Source organism: Onychomys torridus, chromosome 5 (assembly GCF_903995425.1).
Source record: "Onychomys torridus chromosome 5, mOncTor1.1, whole genome shotgun sequence".
Taxonomy (NCBI): Eukaryota; Metazoa; Chordata; class Mammalia; order Rodentia; family Cricetidae; genus Onychomys; species Onychomys torridus.
Window position 1 is genome coordinate 106,616,166 of NC_050447.1, and position 26,214 is coordinate 106,642,379.

General features: G+C 42.0%; 1 protein-coding gene and 1 non-coding gene across 3 annotated transcripts in view; one reads left to right on the top strand and one right to left on the bottom strand.

Annotated features, from left to right (window-relative positions):
• The window catches only part of Mylk4 (myosin light chain kinase family member 4), a 77,754-nt gene that overhangs the window by 45,644 nt on the left and 5,896 nt on the right, over positions 1–26,214 (bottom strand). The gene's annotated exons all lie outside the window — the stretch shown is intronic.
• Positions 7,681–7,785, top strand: LOC118584899. Its single transcript, XR_004945076.1, has one exon. It is a non-coding gene; the product is annotated as a U6 spliceosomal RNA (small nuclear RNA).

A 26,214-nucleotide genomic window follows, 5' to 3' on the forward strand; every position in this document is an offset into this window, starting at 1 on the left:
GGCAGGCTTTGGTTTTCATGATTGCCTAATGTGTGACTACATGGAAAGCACTCAGAACTGAATCGGTACATGATAAAGCTCTCCAGACCTCTGATGTTACAATGGTAAGAGAAAGGTGTTACAGTGGAGAACAGGGAATCTCTTCTGCACAGTTCTTAATTCCCAAAGCTTGGAACTGAAAGAAGTGTCAGATAGATGGTCAAGACCACTGGGCAATTGCAAGGTGAAGAATGAGGAAAGAGGAGCAAAGTGGCTCTGTGACAGTAGCCAGTGTGGCCACTGTGAACGTCTGAACCTTACTGCCAAGCGCAGCACAGGAAAATGAAAAAGAAGACAACTTTGTTTGGATTTTAAAAGTCCAGTGGTAATTCCTGTAAAGTCTGACCCTTTGTAAGGCATTTCAGGCTCAGGTGTTAAATTTCTTTTTTACAGTCTTATTGGTAGAAATTCACACCTGATCAAACATCTGTAAATGAGCTAGTATAAAAAGTGAAAACCCTGAACTGTAAGGCCAGTCCCCAAGCAGACCTCCAGGGCACAGGCTGCCTCACACCTCTGAAATCTAATTGACACCTGCTGTGGGTACTTGTGGCTGACAGAGGGCCTGTGACCTTGTGCTACCCCCAAGAAGCTCCTAAGTAGGATTGAGAGATGGAGATCTTGCAGGTTGTATGTCCCCACTCCTAAACTGGAAGTTAGACTGAAGTCTTGGACTACTCAACTTGGAGGTCTTATTGATTGAGGACAGATGTGTTTGAGACTCTGAATTAAGACACTCCCATTAAAAAAATAATAATAATAAAACAGTAGACAGACCTTACTATAAGCCTGCAAAGTTATCCAAAACTTAAAATTTCTGGAATGCCATAGAATACTACAAGTAAAAACACCACACTCAGCCTCATACGACATACTAAAACAACTGTGTAATATGACAGTCAGTGTATGTGTGTAAGGTGCATCTATAACATACATGGATTTCATTAGACTTCAGCCCCATCTCCAAGATATGTCAGTATTAAATGCAAATATTTCAAAATATAAAACACGTCCCATCCCTGGCTTTTCAGATAAGGAATACTCAATATATATTTCTCTTCTTCTAGGGGAAATAACTGCTGAGGAGTCAGCAACTTGCTTGATAAATAGCTGGGACTCAGATCCACATCTGACTTCCCATTTAGTATTCTTCACTGCTATCTTCAACTGCCTGCTTTGAGAGGTACCTTGAACCCCATACCCTAAGATTTCTGCCAGAGCCATGGAGTGTTGTAGACCCGAGGAGTCCTGTGGTCTCACACACCAAGACTCTGCTATGCACACAAGCCTAGACACATGCCACCATTGTCTGTCAATCAGACAAGCAAAGACTGCTAGGAACCTGTGCAAATCCTCTCCCTCCCATCTTCTGTCCACACAGATGTCTATGAAGCTACGTCTTTCAGGTTCTGCTGCAGATGGGGGGAGGCAATAAAAGATGCATAACTGAATACAAATCTTCTGCAGAGAACTGTCTGCTCTTCTATTGCCTTATTGTTTTCAAACTGTGGGAAGAACAGTACAGCAACAGGAACTTAGCAACTACTTTGGGCCCATGTGGGTTGAGTCAAAGATTTGGGCCCTAAACTCTCTAATCAGGATTCTTTATTACAGAGCTTAAAATCTCACATATGTGATCTGCCATACTTAGGGCTCTGCTAGAAGATGCATATAATCCCAGCTGATACACTAAATGTCTGATTGCTGGGTCATTCCGAGGCACTTATACCTGTGTGGTTAGTAAGAATCACATTTACCTTAAAAAATAATGAATAAAAATAACCATTTGCCATGTTTTTGTTTTCTTCAACAAGAAATAACAGAAGTACAGATGCCATTATGAGGGAGTCTGTGAATGTTTCTCCTTCTTACACAAAGAAGGGTTGGGGGCGGGGAGCGCTGGTTGATCATTTTAACTTTTGATAAGCTGAAAAGCCACTGTTCTCTGGTCTCTGAGCAACTTTCTAAGGCCAGTCTCTAGAATCACAATAGGGTGCTCTTTCATCCATCTGACACCCTCTGACTGCTGTGGTAGTCTGTACGAAAAATAGGGTCTGCCTCTGAGCTCAAGTCTTCTGGCTTCCCAGGAAACTTCAGCATTCTTCACAGAAAGTCTCTTCAAAGCGCAGGATGTGTAGCTAAATCTCAGGCTACATTCTTGAGTTACATCCACCCACACATGGGGAAAAACATTCCCGCCAGCTTCACACGTACAAAAAGCACACTGAATTTTTATCCAGGACAGAGGATTAAAAGGAGGAAGAGAAGGAAGTGGGAAGGGAGGGAGGGAGGAAGACCGATGGGCAGCATGTGGGAAAAACAAACGTCAACACCGTGACCTGGCAGGCAGAGTCATAGTTTGCCTCCATGTTCCCTAACAGTCCTAAAGGAATCAAAAGGGGGTGACAATGCCTCAGGAAAATCAGTTTGAAGCAATAAAATACACAATAACTTTCTGTCCAAATATTGAATGGACAGTGCTAATAAGTCAGTATTAACTGGCCGTGAGAATCCGCAGCATCATCCAGCCTGTGCTTAGTAGTTTATTAGTTATAACTGACACCTGATCTGTCACAATTTGTCTTTCCACCATTTTCATAAGGATAGGCCAAAACAATTCCAAGTTCAAGTAGATGAGACGTCTATTTGAAAATTAGCTAATTGTGGGTCACATGTGTGGAACATCAGGTTCACATCACCAGGCAGCGTTTGTAATGGGAAGAACTAGCTGTTTGTTCTACCCACATAGGTTCCAGTAATAACTACTAGGGTTTTCTCTTACCTGTGTTAGCAACCAATTTGTGAGCCTGTCCATTAGTTTTGTTATCAATGCTGGGAATAGAGTCCAAGGCCTTGCATGTATTAGACAACATATCCTATCACTGAGCCACACCTACACCTATACCTACACCTACAAGGCTCTTTTAAAACCGAATTTTCCTCTTGTCAAATAAGACAAAGACAAACTTTAACTGAGTCCATTATCTCTAGCTGTAAAGGAGCATGTCTATGTGAAGTTGTCCTGGGTATATAACAATGATGCCAGAAGCCCTCACACTAGGGATTTGGGGTGTTTAAAAGGTATTCACTCCCTTTGGAATGAATAGTAAGGTCTCAATGCCGCTAACATGCTACATCCATACCAGGAGGACACCCAATTGAAATTCAGCTCTTCGCCTTTTCTGTCAAGCACTCTTGAGTTATGTCCACCCACACGTGGAGAAACTAGTCCAGCCTGCTTCACACAAACAGGCCAGTACACGGAATGAATATCAGGGAGCAGGGAGAGAAGAGAGGAGGAGGTGGAGTTGGGGGAGGGAGAAGACTATGCTCCGCTGCTTCCTCAGATGTCAGTAAAACAGCAGTAAAGAGATTTGAGTATGGCAAACACACACATAGTCAAAAGAGGCGAGAGAGGAGGTAACACCAGTAGAATTTTGGAACTAAACATTGCCAAGAAAGCTAAATCTTAAACAGAACAGAAATATAAGGTCTCAAAAGAATTTACAACTCTCCATCACATCTTAGGAAGCAAGTGGAGGTTATAGTTCACTTAAATGAGAAGTTAAAGAAAAATTACAACAGAGGCTGTCTGTCCATTGCAGAGGACAGCCTCCTACCATACCAGCTGGGCTTTGGGTACAGTGGGATAAAGTCAAGACTGAACAGAACTGATCTGGAGAATTTTCTCCAAGAAAATAATGTATGTAGAAATGATTTAGATAATTAGTAGAGGGCTCAGTTTTGAGCTAATGATACTTTTATACTAATCAAAAAAGTTTTAGAACAAGACAACCAATAACTCCAGGGTGGGGGGAACAGTTTAGAAAGGAGTAAAGTTATGATAATGTTCCACCTTGCTATCAGCCAGGAATAGGATTCCTCCAGAGTAACTCTTATTTAACAAAAATTTTAATAATATCTTGTTGGGAGAATAAGAAGAACAGTATGTGTGTGTGTGTGTATACCTGTGTTGGAGATAGAAGCTGTGTGTATGAGGAGTGTGTTGTAGGTGGAAGGTGGGAGAGATATAATTCTTATTTCCTTTTTAAAAGGAGTCTCTAAAAAAAACTTAAGTATTAAAATAAAAAAGAACATACACATACTATTTGGATATACAAGGCAAGTACCAAAAGAATGAGTAAATTAAATGAAAATGTTCACCTTTGGGGAAGAAGAAATGGGAAAAAGAATATGGATTGCTATTCTCATGAAAACTTTTTAGAACTATATGAGTATTCATATCACATAACTATATAATAACTGTATCAAAAATATACATAATATTAAACACTTAATATTATAGTTATACATGGATTTTCCTAAATTTAGTATGATATTCACTGCTATATCATCTCAATAATTAGCATTTCTTCAATAAAACAGAAGCTTCTTATATTTATACTTCTTTCATTTTACTTTAGATTTTATGTGTGTCTTGTCTGCATATATGAATGTATACCACATGCATGCCTGGGGCCCACAGAGGTCAGAAGAGAATATTGGTCCTCTTGGAACTAGAGTTACAAATGTTTGTGAGCTACCATGTGGGTTCTGGGAACTGAACCTGGGTCCTCTGTAAGAACAAAACATGCTCTTAACCACTGAATCACCTCTCCAAGCCCTTTTCTTAATTTTTAAAAAGCCATGTGAATGCTAACAATTGTTAAAGTGGTTAAGTAAGATTTCAAACATATCCTTTCTATTTCCTATCCTCCCAGAATATGGAGGAGTTTGCTTTCAGGTCTAATTTCAGACAAATTTGCTCAAGAAATCCAGCAATCAAATGTGTAGAAATACAGAAGATGCAAAGGTGTCTCAGAATAGCTAGGTGACCTCCTTTGCCCTGGGTCACAAAAGGTTCTCCAGCCCTTAATGGCAGTACTGGGTCTGTATTTGTCGTTCCATGTTTCTTCTTCGTTTATGGTCTAGTTGGAAAGCCTCAGAAACTCAGAATTGGGCTTTTGACATTCATTGGGAGCTTAGGGGGAGATGGCCAGGCTGTGGGTCATTTTGGCTCCAGTCGTCTCTGGCTAGAGGGATGCCCTTCGTTAGGCTTCTAACACTCATAGAAGTCTTACCTGTGATCAGTGGCTGCCACCCTTCACACTGGATTTGTGGACTGAGCACTTTAAACATAACATTGTCCTCTTCCTGTAACCAAAAGTGACATTTCTCTTTGTCCAGCATCTACCTCAGTGAACTATCCACATCCTGGACATTCTTGAAACCGCTTAGTCATCCCCAATCTAAGGAGCCACAGGGGCTTGATTTGGACAGGGACAGGAATCCTAGAAGGCCCAAGATACAGGAGCTATAAAACAGCACATCTAATTTTGATCCCACTAAGGAGAAATCAAGACCTAGCTCATATAGAAAAGTAGTTACAAGTCTTTTGTCAGCCCATGCTTAGGATATGATCTATGAAGAGTAAATGAAAGCCAGAGAGAAATTGTTTAGAAAAGAACATGTGCTAGAGTTGGCATATGAAGTGTTCAAGGCTTGGCTTTCAGGGTGGTACCACTGGGAAGCAGTAGAGCCTTTAAGAGGGAGGACCTAGTGGGAAGACATGGGTGGTGGTGGGTGGGGGGATATGTCTTAGAGGGGAGTGTGGAGCTCTCAACCCCTCCTCACTCTCTTTTATTTATTGACCACAGGGTAAATGATTTGGTTTGCTATACACTTCTACTATGATGTGCTACTACTCTACCAGGGACCTAAAAGCACTGAGTCAGCTCAGTCAATGGGATGCCATCGAAAACTGACCCTCAGGTAATCCTTTCCTCCTGTAGGTTGATTATCTCAAGTATTAGCTATAGTGACATCTGGCTACACACCAAGAAATCCATCCTTTGACTCTCTTTGTTTTCTTCTCAATCTTTTGCCCAAAATCTCAAGACACTTGAACCTACTCCAAAGCTTATCATTTATTGGGTATCTTGAGGAATCTATTCTGTAATGATGGAGTTAATAGTGGAGGCCTACCAAGTCTAATGTTTTAAACAGGATACAAATCTCACACCACATGAAGAGAAAATTATCAAATGTTTTACTGGTAATAAAGAACATGAGATGGGGAGAACCTCATATTCCAATAACATAGGAAACACAAAATTCAAGCATGTCAAAACTCTACTGAAAGTATGTTGTAGGTAAGTAAGATGTTGAACTTCTCTTTTAAGTTAAATCTTGATAGGCAGAGCATATTTAAATAAATTTATGTGTTTGGCAGTGCATACCATTAGAATTCAAAGTTTGTCTGGATTTACTGTTTTCAATAATTCTATAGTACAGAAGCTCCATGTGTATATAGAGCATTTGACCTTTTATGATAGGCCTAGCAGGTGGTTATCTAGCCATTGGCTTCTTACTTCAGAAGCCTACTCTGGGATATAATTATCTCAGTATTTGGAAGGTCTGTTTTTATATACTGAGGTGATCATTCCTAGTCTCTTATCTTTAAAATATTGATTTGAGGGCATCTCCCAAGAAGCAGGCTATCCCAGGGTGCTACCTCTTTCTCTTGGCTTACTTATTGCTTTTTCAGTTGTACATACTACCAAATTCCTCATATGGGCAGGAGCATCAGAATACTTAAAAAACAAAAAGCTTGTCCACACATTGGATATATTTAGGAAATAATGCTCTGCATATGAAAGTCCAATAGTAGTATTGAGACTCTCTGCTGACACAGTATCATTAAGGAAAACACTTGGGGTTAGATAAATGTAATAAAAAAAAAAAAAAGAAGAAGAAGAAGTGGGTGAGAAGAGAGAAGGGGAATCTGGGCACACAAAGCCATATCCATTTCTCCAAGAAATGGTCTTAAGAGTTTTTAGAAGGGAGGCAGGCATTTAGCACAAAACCAGATCTCCAGGGTTAGGTGTTTGCTTAACTCTGGTGTGCTCTCCCTTCCACCCATGAGAAAACTGCTCAAATGCAGAGAAGACAAAAGCCATGCCCAGAGTTGTTAGTTTTTTACCAAAGATGAGGAAACACAGAGAAAAGTTGGAATGATTCAAAGGAACCGCAAGGCAAAGCAGCCCTCTGATTGTCAGCTCTGTCTACACTTAACAACTCTGGCTCAATAAATTACCAAATAAATACCTCCACATGGTATGATTACCTCCCAGCAGGAAAGTCCCATTTTGTGGTAGCTAATGCACTCAAATTGTAGACATCTTAGAATGTGATCTAAAAAGTGGTCCTTGCAAAGGCCTCTCTCTGTGCATACAGCAGAGGTGCTGGCAGCAAGGGCAGAACCCAAGGGCACCTGGGACTTGCTTTCTGTTCTTTGTCTGTCTTCCTGAGTCTTAAGGAATGGGCTCCATTAAATAAAACTCAAAGGCTGTTGCCTGCCAAAACAAGACCAAGCCACTGCTCACCTTCCAGCGTGAGAAATCGGTTCCATTCTAAGATCCTGCCTTCAGGAAATGCGGAAGTCTCTGGAAAGTCTCACAAACTTCTTGGAAGTTGAGAAGAGTAGGAAGATGGTGGGCAGGAGGGCTGATGCCAACTGCAGACCAAGAGACACTAGAGACCCTCACGTCCCAAGCCCCGTCCGTACTCCAGGTGAGAGGGATGGACGCTAACTTCTAGGCACAGTGCTCTTTCCCAGAAAAGCAAAGCCAGTGATCCTTTGTTCCCTTCAGCAGCACATATACTAAACTTGAAACCATACAGAAAAGATTAGCACAGTCCACGTGCAAGGATGGCACCAAAGTTCATGAAGCATGCCATATTTTAGAGAGGGAAAGAGACAGAATCTAAAGTTTGGTGGGTAGGGAGGTGGGAGAAAATCTGGAAAGAATGGGGAAGGAAAATGAATATGATTAAAAAATATGGCATGAAATTCTGAAAGGATAAACATTCTTTTTTTTTCAATATCAGTGATTTAAGCTTTCAGAACACTTAAGAACCCAAAGTTGTATCTGAATGTGAAGATCATAGACTTTTATTGCCTAGGTCAGGAATGCTTGATTTTTTTTAAAGGGTTAGTTCTAATCTTATTACAATCACTATTAATAGCTATCATTAGGATCGATCGGCTTACTCTGATCCAAACAGTCCTTATTTAATGTCTGCCTCATACATGCTAAGCACACACCCCACATTATACACTTGAAAGGCTAAGTCATGTAGCTGAGGCCGTGCAGTGCTAAGTAGGAGAGCTATATCTTTTTTAACAACAGTTCCAAGAACTGAGGAGTGTAGTTCAATGGTAAAGCACTTGCCTAACACTTAAAAGCCCTGGGTTCCTTCTCAAGTGTTGGGGGGGGGGGTTGAACATTCAGGCGGCAAATCCCACTGCTTTTGAGTATTTTTTAGTATTGAGTATACACTTTGCTTTTGAGTATTTTTCATGGTGGACATAGCAGTGCAGTGAAACCGGGCTATTTTCTGCAGAATGGGAAGGGGTTGGTTCCCCTCCAGAGGGTCAACTTTTCATCTTTTATTTAACTCATCCTTTATTTATTATCCAAAGAAAGATCTTGGAAACAAAATAAAACACTTTGGTAATGCCTGGCCTTTGAAAGTTGGAAGTTCCTTAATCAGTTCCCTGTGGCCTAAGCCCATCTGCCCTCCCATGTTTAAGGTCATCTGCATTCAGGCTCTGCATTCTTTCCTATCTGAGACCTCTCTCTTCCTGCTTGCTCTGCTGGCTTCCTGGGCATGATCACTCCAGGGGAGGTGCAGGCTAAGAAACAGTTGGGGGCCCACAGAATGGACTTCTGTTCTGGTTGTCACAGCAACCAAAAATTCCTTGGCACCTGGTAGGCTTCTTTCTCCCTGACATGGAAATCACGCAGCTTCACATGTGCTTTCTCCTGTTTTTCAAAGCAGTTGTTAACTCTGTTCCCAATGAGTCAACTCCCTGAGACCTCAGTCTTACTTGAACTAAATCCACTCAGGTCCCAGATCCGACACCAAGAAGCTGAAGGACATTAATTGTGCCCATCAGTATTGGCCTTTGGGTACCTTTGCCTTGTATTTGCAACCCCAGGGCCCAGTATAATAATGAAATCTCTGGTGGCTGAAATCCCTGCTTGCAGTACAGTAGCCCCAGGATATCCCCACTTCCTGTTAATGTCTACCATCTATGCTCACATAGAAATCCGTTCTTCAAATGTGCTTATGTAAGCCTTACCCACATTTGGAGGAGGTAATGGTCACATTTTATTTCTTTCTAGGAGGCTCCTTCTCAGGGGCTTTCTTTAGCATTTACACACTTAGATCACTGGAAGGGGAGTTTTTGACAAGCACAGAGGACACTGTTAGGATATATCTCAGAAGCAACGGCTTCTGTGATTTTTTTTTTCTTCATTTATATAACCACAAAAAGTCTTTTAGGCTGTTTTTCCCCCCAGCAGAACCACTGAGCCCAAGAGATCGTCACACCTCCACCCAGAAAGCAACTGTCTTACCCAAACCCCACTCCCCATCCTGCTGACTAGTATCAGCAGCTCAACAGCAATCAATGGGCAGCTGGCTAAGGCCGAGCACCGGGGATGTGTCCAAAGAGATGGCCACCCGTAGTGCATAGTTCACACACTGAACACAGCTGCTCTCCAGAGAGTCAGATTTGCTATGAGCCAGCTTGTGTTCCCTTGGCTAAGCCCAAAGAAGAGAATGTCAGCTGGCCAAGATGTGAGTCTACAGTGCACGTAGAAGGATGTCCTTGTCAATGTACAGCCCCAGAGGGAGCGTCTTTTAAAATTTTACAAAAATGCACTTGGCTGGCTTGGAGTGGCTCTCTATTCCAAGAGAATTTCCTGGTGTTGGGGAAGAAAGAGGATGTATAAAGCACAAGGCAGGCACTGAGTTTCAAAACACCTTCTTTTTCTTTACTGCCATATTGATTAAGGGCCTCCAAATAGCCATGGGAGCAGAACAGGTCCCTGTGCGGTTAAAGGCTCAGGCATTCACTTAAGAGGGTAATTTCCAGCAACATTCTCTTACTCAGCACTTTTAATCAAAATAATAAGTTCAGTGTCTGAAGAGGAATAGGGAATGAATAGGGCAGTGTAGGAATCCCCTGTTGCTAATGAAGAATTAAAAAATCTAGGACAGCAATGGTTTATGCCATTTCATATGGAGAAGACTCTGGACCCCATACCTTATTTTTACTTATTTGCACGAAGAAAAAGAAGAATTTATGTACCTTAAGAAAATATGAAGTGAAAAATTGTCCATCAGCACAGCAAAGACCTATTTCCAGGAAATGGATTTTAAAAGGAAAGTCTTGATGTCCAAAGGTCGAGACCAGGAGGTCTCTTGACTTTGAACGTGAAGGATGAAAAGACCCTATGTCCAGGTGCAGGTCAGGCTGGCCTCATTTCAGCTGCTACAGGAGGCTGCTTAAAGCCCTGGTTGTGGTCCAAGAATATCCTGGCAGTTAGTATCCTGCATTAAAATTTATAAACCACAAAAGACCTTTTCTCACAGAGAAGTTAATTCAGGCTGCAGAGCCTTTGAAAACCTCTTTAAAAGAAGGTAGTCATCAGGAGCAGTTGTATGGAAAACTAGGAGTAAGTGATGCTTTTTACTCCCCCCGAAATGTACTAAAAATATAGCAATAGGAATTTCAGAAGGAAGGGAAATGGCACCACGTATAATTTTATTTCAAAGAGGTCCCAGGAATGAGCTATGGGATTGCCAGAATTAACTTTTAACGGTAACCAAAATATGGGAAGAATATTACAGGCTACAGGCCATGCCTGAAGAAAGGAAACTGTATCACCCTGGTGTCCCATTCTCTGGAGACTCCAGGACGGCTGGTCTGAAAAGGCCCCCAACCACTGGCCCTAGCTGTGACTGTCCCCAGCCACTCTACTCTCTGCCCTATGTTCTGTAACGCCCCACTGAGTCTTCATGGCGGACCTCCTCTAGGCTACATTGAGTTAACCTGGCCATCATTCAGAGCCAGTTAAAACTACACTTACTCAGGAAGCCACTCTAATCCTACAGGTTAGGTTAAATCCCCCTGCTGTCAACTTCTCCTGTGCCTGCTCCTACCTTAACCCTTGGCAACCTTCTCTATCACCTGACCAGGGTGGGGTGTGGCTGGTTAGGCAGGTTCTTTTAGTTACCACTGTATCCAACCTTTTCATTTATCCATCCATCATTCCTAGTAAATCCTCATGAAGTAAATCAATGTCCTTCCCCATGACTCCAGCTTTCTATGCTGTGTTAGCTCTCCATTTCTATACATATCCAAGACAATCAACTTTTATAAAGAGAAGTGTTTGAGGTGAGCTCACAATTTTTAAGGTTCCAAGACATGATTGATCAGTCCTGTTCTTTTAGGGACTGTGGTGACATAGTACATACACCATTGTAGAAATATGTGGCAGAGCAAAATGGTCATAGAAGTGAAAACTAGAAATAGGAAGAAACTAGGCTCACTCTACACCTTCAAAGTATGTTTCTAATGTCCTGAATGCTATCTAATAGGCCCTATTCCTAAAGATCCCCCACTTCCCATAGTGCCAAGCCCACCTCCTGAAGGTCCACTACCTCCCATAAGTCTCTCTCTTTCTCCCCCTTTCCTCCTCTTCTACTCTCCCTCTCTCCCCTCTTTCCCTCCTCCCTCCTCTCTCTTGCACACACCACCACCACCACCCAACACCCAGCAGGAGTAAGTCAGTGATAAACCTTTAACATGTATTTTTGGGGGAGGTGAGGGGTTGAAACAGGATCCCTCTACATAACTTCACTGTCTTGAAACTCACTATATAGGCCAGGCTGCTCTCAAACTCACAGCAATCCATTTGCCTCTGCCTCCTGAGTGCTGGGATTAAAGGCCTGTACCACCATGCCCAGCCAACACAAAAGTGTGTGTGGGGGGGGGACATTCTAACTAAAGCATATGCTCCACTTATCTTCTATTCCAAAGGACCTGGAGAGTTGGTTCTGAAGTTGGCATTTTGAGACCATTGGTAAAGAAAGTGAAGAGGCAGCAAGAAGAAGGTAATCAATAAAAGACAGACAGTCACAATGATGTCCCACTGTATAGTGGTTAGGTCAACAGGCAATCAGGCTGATGGGATGTGAGGGCATTTCTCACATATAAGTGAACACAAAAAATTCTCCTAGCAGTCTCAGAAGTCAGCCTGGCCCAGCCAGTTTGACTGCATCTGTGGGACATACCCGGAGGGTTACAGGACACACCCAGAGGGGTACAGGAGAAGCACTTGGAAGGTTACAGGACACACCCAGAGGGGTACAGGATCCAAAACACATGCTCAAATTTCTGTCTTGTTTTCATCCTGATTTATATAATCAGTCCTTTCAACCTCAACAAAATAACAACTTTCTAGAGTAGCATTTACAATAATATTAGTAATTATTTTAGCTAGCATTTGCTGAGTGCTGACTTCATATGAGACACAGGGCTAACCGTTCTACACATAGTTTCTGTTTATCCTCCACAGAAGTCTAATGAGAGCAAAAGCATTAACTTGTGCTTCTGTATCTACACAGAAAGCTGGGTCCATAGCTAGGCATGGTAGGCATAGGAAATTCTGATACTTTGGCCTCCTCTAAGATCATTGTGAATATCTGGGTATACAGGAAGCACTTAATGGAGCCTTCTGTATCAGCTTATGCAGAGTAGAATAGATCGTTGTGGTTTTGCTTACAAAAGCTGAAACCTGGACCCCCCATACAAACACAGGGCCTGCTCAAGAGGAGCCTGATCTTCATGGAATTCATCAGCCAGTTCTGAAACGACACTAAGAATTCAGTGCTATGCTATGTGTGCTAAGTGAGACTTGAGGCCTGCAGAGTTGATGGGTCCAGGGAAGTGTCAGGTCAACATCTCAGGAGACTGCAATCTTCTACTAATGCTAAAACTGAAAGTCTAGAGTGTCTTGCAAGAAAGGCCAAAGGGACTGGGCTGGTGCCTCATTTCTCCTGGGAGTGACCCATGTTGCATAAAGTTTGGGCTTCCCTCCACCCAGTCTTGGCTCTTCCTCCCAGACACGAAGCCTTCCTTGACCTCTGTCCCTGTCTGCTCTCTGAGTCTATTTTCAGATGCAATTGAAGCTAATGCTGTGGAGTTGGATTTTAGTCAGTCCTCAGTAGATGTCAGAAAGATGTACTGCTTCATAATTGTTCAGGAAGATGCCTTCTACCTGCTTTCACCTAGAGCAAAGGGATTCTCTAGTCTTTGTTCAAGTCCACAATAGCCTATGTTCTTCAGAATTATTTTTAACTTACTGCATGCACTTAGCACTTTTGCTACCGCAACTACCTGTTAATTCCCTTATACCAAACCTCAGAAGAAGCTAGCCTTCTGTTAAAGAAAGCCATCTCATTCGATAGGCAATGAGTTAACCCAACTCTTAATCCCATGGATGTCTCTTATTCCAGTGTTGATGTAACTCACACACAGGTGGGAGACATGGGCTGCAACGTGGCTCGGTGAGGTCCTGAATTCCATGTCCAGAACCAAACCAGAAAAAGTAAATGTTAGTGTGTGGAAATTCTAGCCCCCGCAGGTGCCCATGTCACAGTCCCTGTAAACAAAGACCACAGAAACCAAGCAAGCAACAAAAGAAAGAAGAAACTCAATCAGCTCATAGGCCTATAGCATTTACTCAAATGATCTATGGTATGTTCATCCTCAGCTTCACTCTGCAAAGACACCTACATAGCCCAAAGACTAACTCAATAAAAGGAGGCAGGGTTAATGAGTAGTCAGCCCAGAAAGAGGTCAATATTTTAAAATTTAATGGTCTTTATAGGCTCACAAATCCCCAGAAGTCACATAATATCTTTTTAGTTGCCAGCCACAAGCATAAAGGGGAAAAGAGCGGAATCTGGATAGTGAGCCAATGACTGCCCAAGAAGAGCCCTAATAATGCTCTTTATTAGAACCTTGGGGTTATTAAAGACATGGCCTCCCAAACCCCACTCTAGCAGTTTCTGCTGAAGGATTCTTGTGGGGCCTATGAGTCCCCAAGGGATGCTTATTTCCAGTAGCTCTTCTCTCCAACACGTAACAAATATCAGGGTGTCTCACAATGCACCAGAAGTCAAGGTTGCTGATCTAACAAAGTAGCAAAGCCCAGACAGAGCCATAAGCTCCAGACCCTATTGACCTTTCCATGTGACCCTGGGAACTGCGAACCTAACTTTAGCCTTGACAGAATGCAGCGAGATCCAGTGGCTCCCTGCCACAGGCACTTAGGTTCACAAAGCCTGCCAGCAAGCACCTGGCAGGCGTGACTGGATGACACCAGCGACTCTCACGGCCTGTTCTTTTATCCAGCACACACATAGCTTTCAATTAAACCACCTGCTGCCTTGCTGACAAGGGCAGACCAAGGAATTTCCATGATGCACAGTCCCTTGGTGTCCTGTCACACAATTGCCTCTTTTTAAATGGGTAAAGGACTTGATGTCCAGACCACCTCCCTGGGGATGAATGTGACCCTTCCAGGGAAGGCAGGGTGTGCTGCCATTCACATGTCCCCTCACCCCAGCTTATCTGACTGGCTGAGGGACAAGTTCTGTGTTTTGTCTGCCTGGGAAATCTAATGGAAACAACTATTAATAGACATATTTATTTTATCAAGGAAAATATGCTCTTAAAATGTTCAAGAAAGGATATTGCCTAGTTCTCAAGGACTAGCCTGAGAGAGGCTTAGGAGCACACTACACACACACACACACACACACACACACACACACACACACCACTATAAATACATATACTTAATATACATGTATGTGGCTATAGAATGTGAATATACATGCATCTGTCACCTAGTTAAGAATAAGCATATATGCACAACTTTACTCGTATTACATTTCATTTTTTTTCCATGGGAAAAACAATCTCTCATTTTTCAATTGCAGGCAGTAATTAATATTCTGGTGATTTTCAAACACTGACATTCACCTAGGTAAGAGCACATGGGCTGGGCCTGAGAGCTTCTATCTGAACAAGTCCCCTGGTCACACCAACACTGGCTGGCAGGCATGGGGGGTTGAGGAATGAGATTCTAGTGTGTGGTGAATGGCCATTTTTGCATCACCATAAAATAATAACTGCCAGAGTAGAACCTATAAAACAATTTAAATTGGCCTAATCTTTCTAGATTGTGTCTAAAACGGACACTAGAACCTGGGCAATGCCTTACTGCTGTCATTAGAAACAATTTCCAATGTGCTCATACCACTGCAGAGTAAAAGTTAACACATTTTGACTGAGGAGAAATAGATTGCCTTCTTTTTCAGCAGGGACAGAAGGCACCTGGAACAACACATGTCTTTCTTATTGCTGATATTGATAGTCAGGGAGTGTCAGGATCTTGGGAAAAAATAGCAAACCCAAAGTTATTCAAATATCCTGACTGACCATATTCATTACTTTGTCTAAATATTTGAGTAAGTGTATCAGTCATCTTCCCTTCTAAAATTTGAAATAAGAAATTAAACCTAAACTCTAGAGATAAACAGTACACAAATGCAAATGAACTTATCTCATTGAAGGATATGATACAAAAATAAACAAATAGGGAATACTCCCCATGGAGAGAGAGCTCTAGCCAGAAGGGCATGGAAGAGTTTACCTGCAACACAATAATTGCCATAAAGGACACCCAGAGTAGCCACACACCTGGCATGGGTACCAAAGCAGTGTGTATGAAAGGTGATGTAACTCAAGTTGATTAGAACTGTGGTGAGATTTGAATCCGGTCTTCAAGGTTTTCCAAAGCTCTCTCAAGGGGAGGAAATGACCAAAGGTGTGGAGTATAACCAAGCACCAGGAACAGGGGTCAATGTGGGGGTTGCATCTCTGTACCAGGCACCAAGCCACTGGCTTATGTAATTATTCCCCCAAATAATTTGACAAAGTTGACATTATTTCACCAATGTGATGTCATGAGAACTGAGACAAAGAAAAATTGAATGAGTAATATCATACAGTTATTGAGCAGGCAGACCCCAGGGGTATGAATTTGGGTACAGAGCATGTTAGAATCAAGAAATGAAGCCCCACATCCATCTTACAGCTCCCTAAGCTCTTAATTATGAGTTGGGAAACAATATTGAAGTAGAATAATTGAAAATAAACTTTAATGAGTTTCATCTATAAATCTTTATTTTATGGACTGTGATAGGAGTCAGCGTGAATAAAATGTTAAACTAGTACTAGTTCCATTCATGTGAATGTGTCTTTATAACACCAAAAGCCAGAAGGAAATGCTGTGTGGTGGGATCCTATCACTTGATATGTAAGAATCAAACAGTACAGGCTTCACAGAACATGAGGCAAGGCTGAGATTTAATATTTTATTGGACATGCTTAACCAAACTAAGAGCTATGGCTATTGACTTTCCAGTCTTCAATTTCTCCCCAAAAATTTCATTAGAATATAATACCATGTCAGTAACTGCCTCCTGAACTGGGGACTTAGGCCAGTTCTCAGTGGACAAAGCAGAGAGTAAAGAATAGAGCTGTTTCTGCATCTGCCAGCTAGGTTCACGTTGGGTACAGCTCTGCATCACTTGAAAAGACAAGATTCTAGACACCAAAAGAATCTCTTCTGTTCCTTTTGTTAGGATGACAATATTAACTGTCAAAATTTCAGAGCTGATGATTTTGATAAACAATCTGCACCAGGATGACCTAGGTGTGCACTTCCTGGCTCCTAAGGGATATTTAGTAGTGTGTAGCCAGTAAAACAATGGTCTCTGCCTCGCCTCAGCTCTGTGGAGCCCATGTTGCTTGATTCTTATGCAGATAGTAGGATCCCATCACACACTATTTGCTTATTCACATGTATCTGATCTTGGTACTGTGGACCTGTTCATTCCTGTTGGAACTTTTTCCCTCTTCATGGTGTCTGATGGCAACTCTTCTGTATACATCCTCACATGATGGTGGGGCAAAATAACTCATTTTGTCATCACTCCAGTAGGGATGAAAAAAATGTAAGACATATTTCAATAAATCACATCCTGTACTGATGTCTGAGAGGGTGTGATGGTGGGGATGAGAAAAGCCAAGCATGACAGTGTAGTATCCAGATGTCTAAAGATCACAGCCTAGAGGCCTCAGGAACATGGAAACTTCCATCCACAGAAAACAATGAAATGTGAAAAGACATGGAAGGAGCAATGTCTTCCCAGGAGGTAAATGTGAAGCTCTGAGCAGGAAAGAGAACAGAACCCAAAGAAGACGCACCCAGTTGAGGAATGGCCTGGTGGCTTCTGATAATGAAAGCTGGACCCAGGGCAGAGCTAAGTGGTAGAGAGGGCTTGTGTGAGGTCCTATGTCCGTCCAGTCTACACACAAGTGAAGTGTATTGTTTCTTTACTGAGCTTTTCGTGTTCTCTGTGCCAAGCACAGTATAAACTGCACTAGGCAATGACTCTGTGAGGCCAGTAGTATTAATCTCAGCTATTGAAGGTCACTGAAAGAGTCTACCGAACATGCTCAGTGTCACAGAGGTAGCAAAAGGCCAAATGAAATTAAAATCTGTGGTCATACATGTGCCAATCTGTATTGCAAAGTGAAAATGTCTCATCCTGCAACTATGCTAAAGTGAAATACAAATAGGCAAGGCTGCAAGGAAAAAATATCAAGCCATGCTATAAAAAGAGAAGTAGAATATTTTGGGACTATCTGCCTTCCTAAAGCTAGATTTGGTGAAATGTCAGTTGCATCTGATAGTCAAGACTTATATTGTGTTGACAAAGTACTGAATTCATAGGAACTATTTACTAAACAATAGAGTATTAATGAGCTTGTGGTATTGGGTTACAATTTAACCTTACTATGCATACTTAAACAGATCAGATCCAGGATACTGCGTCTTTTCTCAAGCAGGGCTGAGAAAGTGCTAGCATTGGTTTGAACAACTGCAGAGATACCCTGGCCCAGGGTGCAGCACAGTGGTAAAGCACTCACAAGGATGCAGAAGTCCCTGGGTTCCAATCTCAGCGCCAGGAAAACCCAGAAAGTCTGAAAGTCCTTACACCTACAGTAGCCTTTCCAACTTTTCACCACTGGAGGGCGCTGTTACCTTACGTTTGTGAACAAGAACCTGGGTTTGCTGGCTGGCAACATGGACATTGAAAACCTACCTGCTCCCTACATTTGTATTTGAAAAGCAAACAGTTGAAACAGTCATTAAATTGGAAAAATACTTCCGATCATATGAGGATTTAGAAAATTCTGTTTGTCTACAAATATTTAACATCTTTTTGTTTTAATTAAATTACTATAATGGTACATACCTGAAATTTTACATTTGTTCAAACCCATAGACTGCACAAAACCAGAGATGAGCCTCGTATCAGTGAAGGTTTGTTAGTTAGAACAAAAGCACTGTTTGGCTAGAAGAGTTGCTCATAGGTCTGTGTTGTGGAAGATGACCGTGTATGCATAGCTCTGTAACTAGGGGAGATGTGTTAAGTATGCATAACTCTGTAACTTTCTCTTGGTTTTGCTCAGAACCCAAAACTTCTCTAAGGAGCAAATTATATTTTTAAAGACATGCTAGTAAAAATTTCTGCAATTAAGCCCATGTGCTGGTTTGAAATGTTGAGCAAATGAATCTATTCAGAAAGAAAGACCATAGTGTGCATGCAGCTAGTCCAAGCTCCTAGTCTCAATGAGTCTTAACTTACTTGCCTATAGACAAAGAGCTTCATGGGGCTACTGTGACAGGCACTACACACTGTGTGGCAAGTCCTTAGCACAGTGCCTGCAACATGCAGCATATGCTAGTGATCAGTCAGGGACGGATCTGTCTCCTCAGGTTGTCACAGAGTTTTTGCTGTTATGTTACTAGAGACTGAGCCAAGGCTTTACAGGGCTAGACAAGGCCCTGAGCTACAGCCTGTTTATAAAGTACTTAGAACAAGTAGACACACAGTAAGGAGGACTGTTTACAATAAAATGCCTGAGTCAATAAAGAACTACAACCAGGTTAAAGGCATTGATCCTAAGTAGGTAATCAGCAAACACAACCCTAAGAACATAAAAATTGGAGTGGGGTGCAGCACCTGTGCACAGAATGTGAGCCATCATGGGCTGGTTGCATCCCTGGGGAGGGATAATGTATTAGTGTAATATGCTTGTTCTGGAAACCTAAGAACTAAATGAGACCTAATGCCATCAGTTCTTAGGTTTCTAAATACTAAGGCCTGCTAAGTCATCTCAACAGGACCCCTAACCAAACATCTCTACTAAAAGGAAAAGAATGCACAAAAGGAATCTAGTCCTGTTTAACACTTAAAGGAACTGTCTTGTTTTGCCAGCTTCTGTCTCTTTTTGAGATGATCAGTGACCATGAGCAAATGAAATTGCTTCTGTCAGTGAGTTTCAGGTATTTTCATTGAGTCATCATTGGGCAACTTTTATTGGCATCTAAGCATAGCCAACACAGTACCTTTTTAGCTTGGTAATATTGCTTTTTAATTAATATAAAATCTATATGATTTAAATGAATACTTAGACTCTGGTATGGGTGGATTAAATACATTTATGAATTAAAAGTTTGCATTAATATTTCATTTTCATGCCTATCCCTTATCCTGACTTCATTAATATGAGCATTAAGCTACATAGGAAAGTAGGAGTAGGCCTAGCTTGTTCATGTGTGGAGTACAAATAATGGAAGGTAACAGACAAGTCAGAATGTGAGTACACTCACTACTGGCTTCTAGTCTACTTATTTCCTTTTTTAGAATTTCCTGATGCCTGGGCCACTAACAAGATCATTAACCCCACACCTGTTACAGCAGGAGTCTCTGGACTCACCCCCTGCTGTTCAAGCTTCCAGCTCCCATGCTGAGGCATTCAGAGAATGGGTGTGGTGCTGGGCCCCGTGGAAATTAAGCACCAGTGACACTCAGTGAAAAGCTAGAGCCAGGGCCTGGCTGGTGGTTTACCAGCAGGAGGAGGGCCTGCAGGACTTAAAGAACTGAGCCAGATTTTGATCTGTAGATCCAATGTGGGAGGTGGGGGGAGGGGCTAACAGACACAAGAATTCTGAAGAAAAAAAAAAACTGGCCCTGGCAGCACAGAAGATCAGCCCAGAGAGAACCCTGATGTTCAGAAGAGTCCTCCGTCATTGTCAGGAATCCTGGACAAGTCCATTTGTTGAGTCCTCCTTTCAAAGATTTGGACAAGCTGGCCTTCAAGGATATATGCTTCGTGTGTGTGTGTGTGTGTGTGTGTGTGTGTGTGTGTGTGTGTGTGTGTGAAAAGTCAAACCAAAAGACTTGTGCATCATAGGCACATGTTTGACCATAGAGCTGTATCCCAAGTTCCAATCTTTGAGTCACAACCACAGTACAGTGCTCTAGGGTGTCTGCAACAACACATACAAAAAAAAAAAAAAAATTACCAAAAAGCGCCACCATAATCTGCAAGCAGCAGAACCTCCAACTAGGTGAAGCCACGAGCCACAGACTAATACTGAAGATTTATGAATATATTTTAAAAAGCATATATCATCTTAATTCCATAAATCAAGTGACTTTTTGAAAAACACTAGACAAGGTTGAGAGAATTGTTAAAATAAATTCTAGGAGGCAGTATACATACAGAGGCTGTCTCCATGCTTTAGACCATCTCCATGTGTTAAGAAGACTGTAGTTAGAGTTTCTTTTTCTGCAACAAAACACCATGTCCAAAAAGCAAGTTGGGGAGAAAAGTAGTTTTTTGGATTACACTTCCACATCACTGTTTATCACTGAAGGAAGTCAGGACAGAAACTCAAACAGGACAAGATCTTGGAGGCAGGAGCTAATGCAGAGGTCAAGGAGGGGTGCTGCTTACTGGCTTGCTTCCCATAGCTTGCTCAGCTCGATTTCTTATAGAACCCAAGACCATCAGTGCAGGGTTGGCCCCACCCACCATGGGCTGGGCCCTCCCCTATTGATCACTAGCTGAGAAAATGCCTTACAGCTGGATCTCATGGAAGCATTTCCTCATCTGAAGCTCCTTCCTCTCTGATGACCCTAGCTTGTGTCAAGTTGGCACACAAAACCAGCCAGTACAAAGACATAAGGCTCTGAGGCCCAGATGTTAAGAAAGCAATGCACTGGAAATAGTAACAGTGACAGCCTTCGCATTTTACACAGCATGTTCACATATGCATGCTCCTTTATTTTACCCAAAGAATGTGCCAATGTGACGGAAAGGGACAGGCACATACTGCTGCTATTCAAGGAACATGAAGAATGTCCCTGGAGTGGTTCGGACTGGAAACTGTCTCTGTCCTGGGGCAATCCTCAGCGCTGGTTTTGAGGGGCCACTCTGAGTTCACCTCTGACTGCATGTGGACAGTGGTCAGCCATCCTTCATTTCCGTTGATGAGACAAATACACTAACAAAAAGCAACACAGGGGAGGGAGGGGATTATCCTGTTGACAATCCCAGGTTACATCTGTCATTTGGAGAAGTTGAGGCAAGAACCCAAGCAGCTAGTCACATCACATTGGCAGTCAAGAACAAACAGAAAATAAATGCGTGCTGGGTTGCTGCTTATCCTCAGCTAGTGCTCTTCACTCTTACACAGTCTAGAGTCCCTCTCCTATGCAATGAAGAGTCAAGATAACCCCCTAAAATCATGCCCACAGGCCAACCTGATCTAGATAATCCCCCTTTAAGATTCTCTTCCCAGGTGATTCTACGTTGTGGCACCCTGACAGGTAAAACCAACCAGTGCAGCAGATTAACTGACCCCAGCTATCTGCAGAAATACTAGTATGCGCCTCTGAGACAGATCAGGGGAGGCCCTGAAGGCCACCGAAGACTCCTGCTGAAACCTGGCTGCTTCCAGAAAGTGGCTTCCACTGGGTTCAGAGAGCTGACTCCCTCCTCATAACAAGTAACCCATAGAGGTGTGGGGAGCAATGGTAAGCACCTCCACTTTGTTTGTGAGCCTGGTGTGGGAAGACCCAGTGTTCATGAACATTATGTCTGCATCAAGTGCAAAACCATATACAGACAGAAAGAACTGATGAGGTATGCTGATATCCTGGGATTCTGTGCAACAGTGAACAGTGTACCTGGTAAGCCCGCCCTTTGAGGGCTTAAAGACCTTTGAGACAGGGTCTAACCATGTAACTTGGGCTGGCCTCCAACTCACGGATCTGCCTGCCTCTGCCTCCTGTGTAATGGAATTAAAGGTATGCACCACTAGGCTGCATGTATATATAAGCTTTGTTTCCCAAGTCTCAAGAAGCAATCCTGGGACCCAAAGCCATGCACTGTCTCCCTTATGCTCAGTCACAATCTCCAATGAAGCCTTATCCTCATGACTTCCATCATAAATTGAGCAATCTTCCCTCAGATAAGCCAACAATACCAAAAATGAGCTCATAACACAGCAAGCAGCAAACTGGTAAAAACAAAAACGAGCTGGTAACAACAACAACAACAAAAATCCATCCCCAGGAGAGCAAAAGAATACAGTCTTGATTGCAACACTTCGGAGGCTAAACTTTGAAACTTCAGTGGATTTGAATACGTGTTCTTCTCTCTGTTCTTTACACAGTCTGCTCTACCTTTTGTTCCGGCCGTTGTTGAGGCAACTAAATGGGGACTTTTCCCGTCCCCCTCCAAGTGACTGCGGCTTGCCACTTCCCTAGAGGTCACTGAGAGAACTGAAGATGTCACAGGTCCTGCTACACTTAGCAAAAGAGCCAGAGCCAGGAGGCCTTCAGGCCTACAACAGGAGTGCAGCTATGAGCCCTGCACAGGGCGGTCAGCATCATGCTGGAGCTTCCTCCTTTCACTATTTCATCCACAGAGGTTCCATGCCTATTCCTCGGAGTCAATTCTCAAATTAAGGATCCAAACATAAACCCTGGTTACAGGCTCTACTTTCTGATGGGAATTCAGGAGTGGCAATTTGGAGACACTAGACATACAGCCACATAAAAACTCTAAGCAAACTTTCCCAATTTCAATGTTCTATACTAAAGGCTTCTTTTTTTTTTTTTTTTTGGTTTTTTTGAGACAGGATTTCTCTGTGTAGCTTTGGAGCCTGTCCTGGATCTCACTCTGTAGCCCAGGCTGGCCTCAAACTCACAGAGATCTAGCTGCCTCTACCTCCCAAGTGCTAGGATTAAAGGCATGCTCCACCACTGCCCCCCCAAAGGCCTCTTACTATTAATTTCCCCCTTTCTTTTGAAAGAACACTCTCTGTTACCTGCTTGCCTCAGTTCCCTTGGACATTCTCTGTTACCTGCTTGCCTCAGTTCCCTTGGACATTCTCTGTTACCTGCTTGCCTCAGTTCCCTTGGACATTGTTACCACATGTTAGACAGAAAATGAAGAATAAATGCCTCTGGGCAAAAATCTGGAAAGAGTTCCTGTTGCAGGTGCCCCAGAGACCACCTTCGTTGTGAGAGATTTTTAGGCTCTCTGAGGTCGTACACTAACAAATCATTTTAAAATTTATGTTGTGCATGTGTTGCTGTGCATTTGAAAAATCTATACTTAGCACACTGTTGCAATTTTGCTTTTGCTAAAGTTTTAAATGGGTTGGCATATTAATAAAAATAAAAGTAATGTGAAAGAACATCTTTTGGCATGTATGCTTGGGAGACCTGTTCCTGGAACCCCTCCCAAGTCTTTTAGCCTTTTATATAAAATGGCACAAGGTTTACATATGACCATGGACCTCTTCTTCTATGCTTTAAATCATCTCTGGCTTACTTACATACTTAACACAGTGTGAATGCTGATAGCTGTTATTCTCTATTATTTAGGGAATAATTATAAGGAAAAATGTCTGCAGATGTTCAGTACAGACATAATGTTTTCTCCATGGCTAGCTGAATCCACAGATGTGTAATTCATGGATACAGAGGGTCAATTGTATAGTGAAAGTCATGAAGATTGCCTGAAAAAATGAAGGTCTGGGTAATACTAATAGATAAATGTACATTTTACGACCATAATGGTTTGAGGAAATGGATAGGAACACAGTTTAGTAAATTATATTTAGGAATTTCATTAAGACATGTGTTAAGCATTCTCTTACCTAGAAACATAGTCATAACTAGCAACAATTATATATATTGAATTCTGTTGTTTTAACTTTGGTAGAGAGAGAAAGATATTTTCTTCATATTAAAACAACTAACAGAAATTATATAAAATTATCGTAATTTTGATTATTCAGAAACACCGAAACAACATACACAGTAAGGTTACTCATCTGTATACTTACTCAAGGCCATATAGAACTTTACATGAGCAGCATCTATACACAGTGCATCAGAAAGCCTTTACCTCTCGACTGCAGACAACATATTAACATTACAAATGGATTCTCTGGCATCTCTGTGAAAGCTAATCTCTAAACTGTTGTGCTTGGACAAATTTCAAAGATAATCAGTTGTCAACATTATAAATGATCATTAGTGATGAAAAAAGATGAGAGTTGTGTTCTAAATCTGACATAAATGAAATTTTTCTTTACACTTAAAAAGCTATAAGAACCTTTAAAAGAATATATGTGGTACTTCTAAATGCTTGTTAACCTTTCATTGTCAGATACCAGAGGTAGAAATACCAGTGGTGCTCATTCCAGAGCTTTCGTGAATACCATTCCTTTCCACACAGAGGCTGAAATCTCTCATAGCATTTCTCATGGAAGAAATGTAGTCCTCCTGATAATTTCCATAAAAGATATATTAAACCGCCAGACATGATTAATGCTTAGGTACCAGTGACTGGGTCTCAATAGATAGACAACCATGATGTCAGGGCTAGCCTAGAGATGGGTTTTTATATGATTCAGGTTTGGTATGGTTTGTTTTTTCTGTTGCTGTTTTTCTCCCACTAATTTTACCTTGTTCTCAACTAAGACAGATAAAGCAATTTAATAAATTATTCCAAGATTTGGCTGTTCATTTGAACATGAACTTGATAATCACAGAAGTATCCATGTAACAGGGACTCCAGGAAAGGCTCAGGCATCAGGGAAGCATAGAGCTGTGTCATCTGAAAACCAAGAGCTAGAACTTGTGGTTCTCATAGGATACGATGTAAGTCATGCATGTATGTATCACTATCAAACCACCTCTCCTTGAAATTTTTTAAACTGTAAATCATGTATTGCCATTACAGCAAGAGCACCTGAGTGGGGATTTGGTTCTCTGGTGAGAAGAGATAAAGAAAATCTTACTCTTTATATGTGCACAGGATGTGCATACATATAATGCATCAAGAATATATACATCAAACAGAGTATCTGTAGAAATAAATTTCCTGGGAAGGGCTGGAATTTGGCCCAGCAACACTTACCTGGAAACTTCAAGGCTTTGAGATTGATGCCTAGTACTGTACACACACAAACAATTTTATGTAAGTGTGTATGTGTTGGGGGTTGAGGGCTTAGATGTGGTTCTCAGGAACACCACCTACCTCCTTCTGAAACAAGGTCTCTTACTGACCAGAAGTTTACTTATTAGGCTGGACTGGCTGGCCAGTAAGCACTGAGATCCAGCATTGAGGTTACAAGATGAGTCACTGTACCCGACGTTTTCATATGGGTTCTGGGGTCAAACTCATACCCTCATGCTTGCAATGCAAGTACTTCCCCAACTGAGCCCTCTCTCTAGCCATTCAGAAAAACATTAAGGAAGGAAAAGAAATGACATTTCATGGAAGAGGTCAATGGGGGAAGGGAGTGTTGGAGGAGGATAAAGGTGCTGAGAACCAAATGCTGCTGTGAGCCTGCCTTCCGATAGAAGTGCTGACCCTCAGGGTCTTCTGGAGTGTTTGCTAGACTGTCTGAAGTGTTTGGAAGTGACTTAGCAGATGATAATGAATAAAGTAATCAAGCACACGGAGAAAGCTGTTTTTCTGGAAATGAACACCTCTCAGAAAGTTCTACACTCTTCAGACTGAGAATTACTTCTCTTCCAGAACTGTATTTTGCCCACAGAATTCCATTGCAGAAATAGCTTCTGTGTTTGATGAAAAACCATATCAGCAGCAGCCCAAAGCATGGGAGGAGACAATTCAAGTACTCAGCACCCTTCACTGCTGAGCCTACAACAGATTTCCTATGAACAGGACAAATATATGTTTTTCTTTTATAACCACGACACATAAAAAGGACAAAAAAAAAAAATGAACTGATGCCAACATTATTTTTAACTCTCCTATCCCAAACAGATCACCAA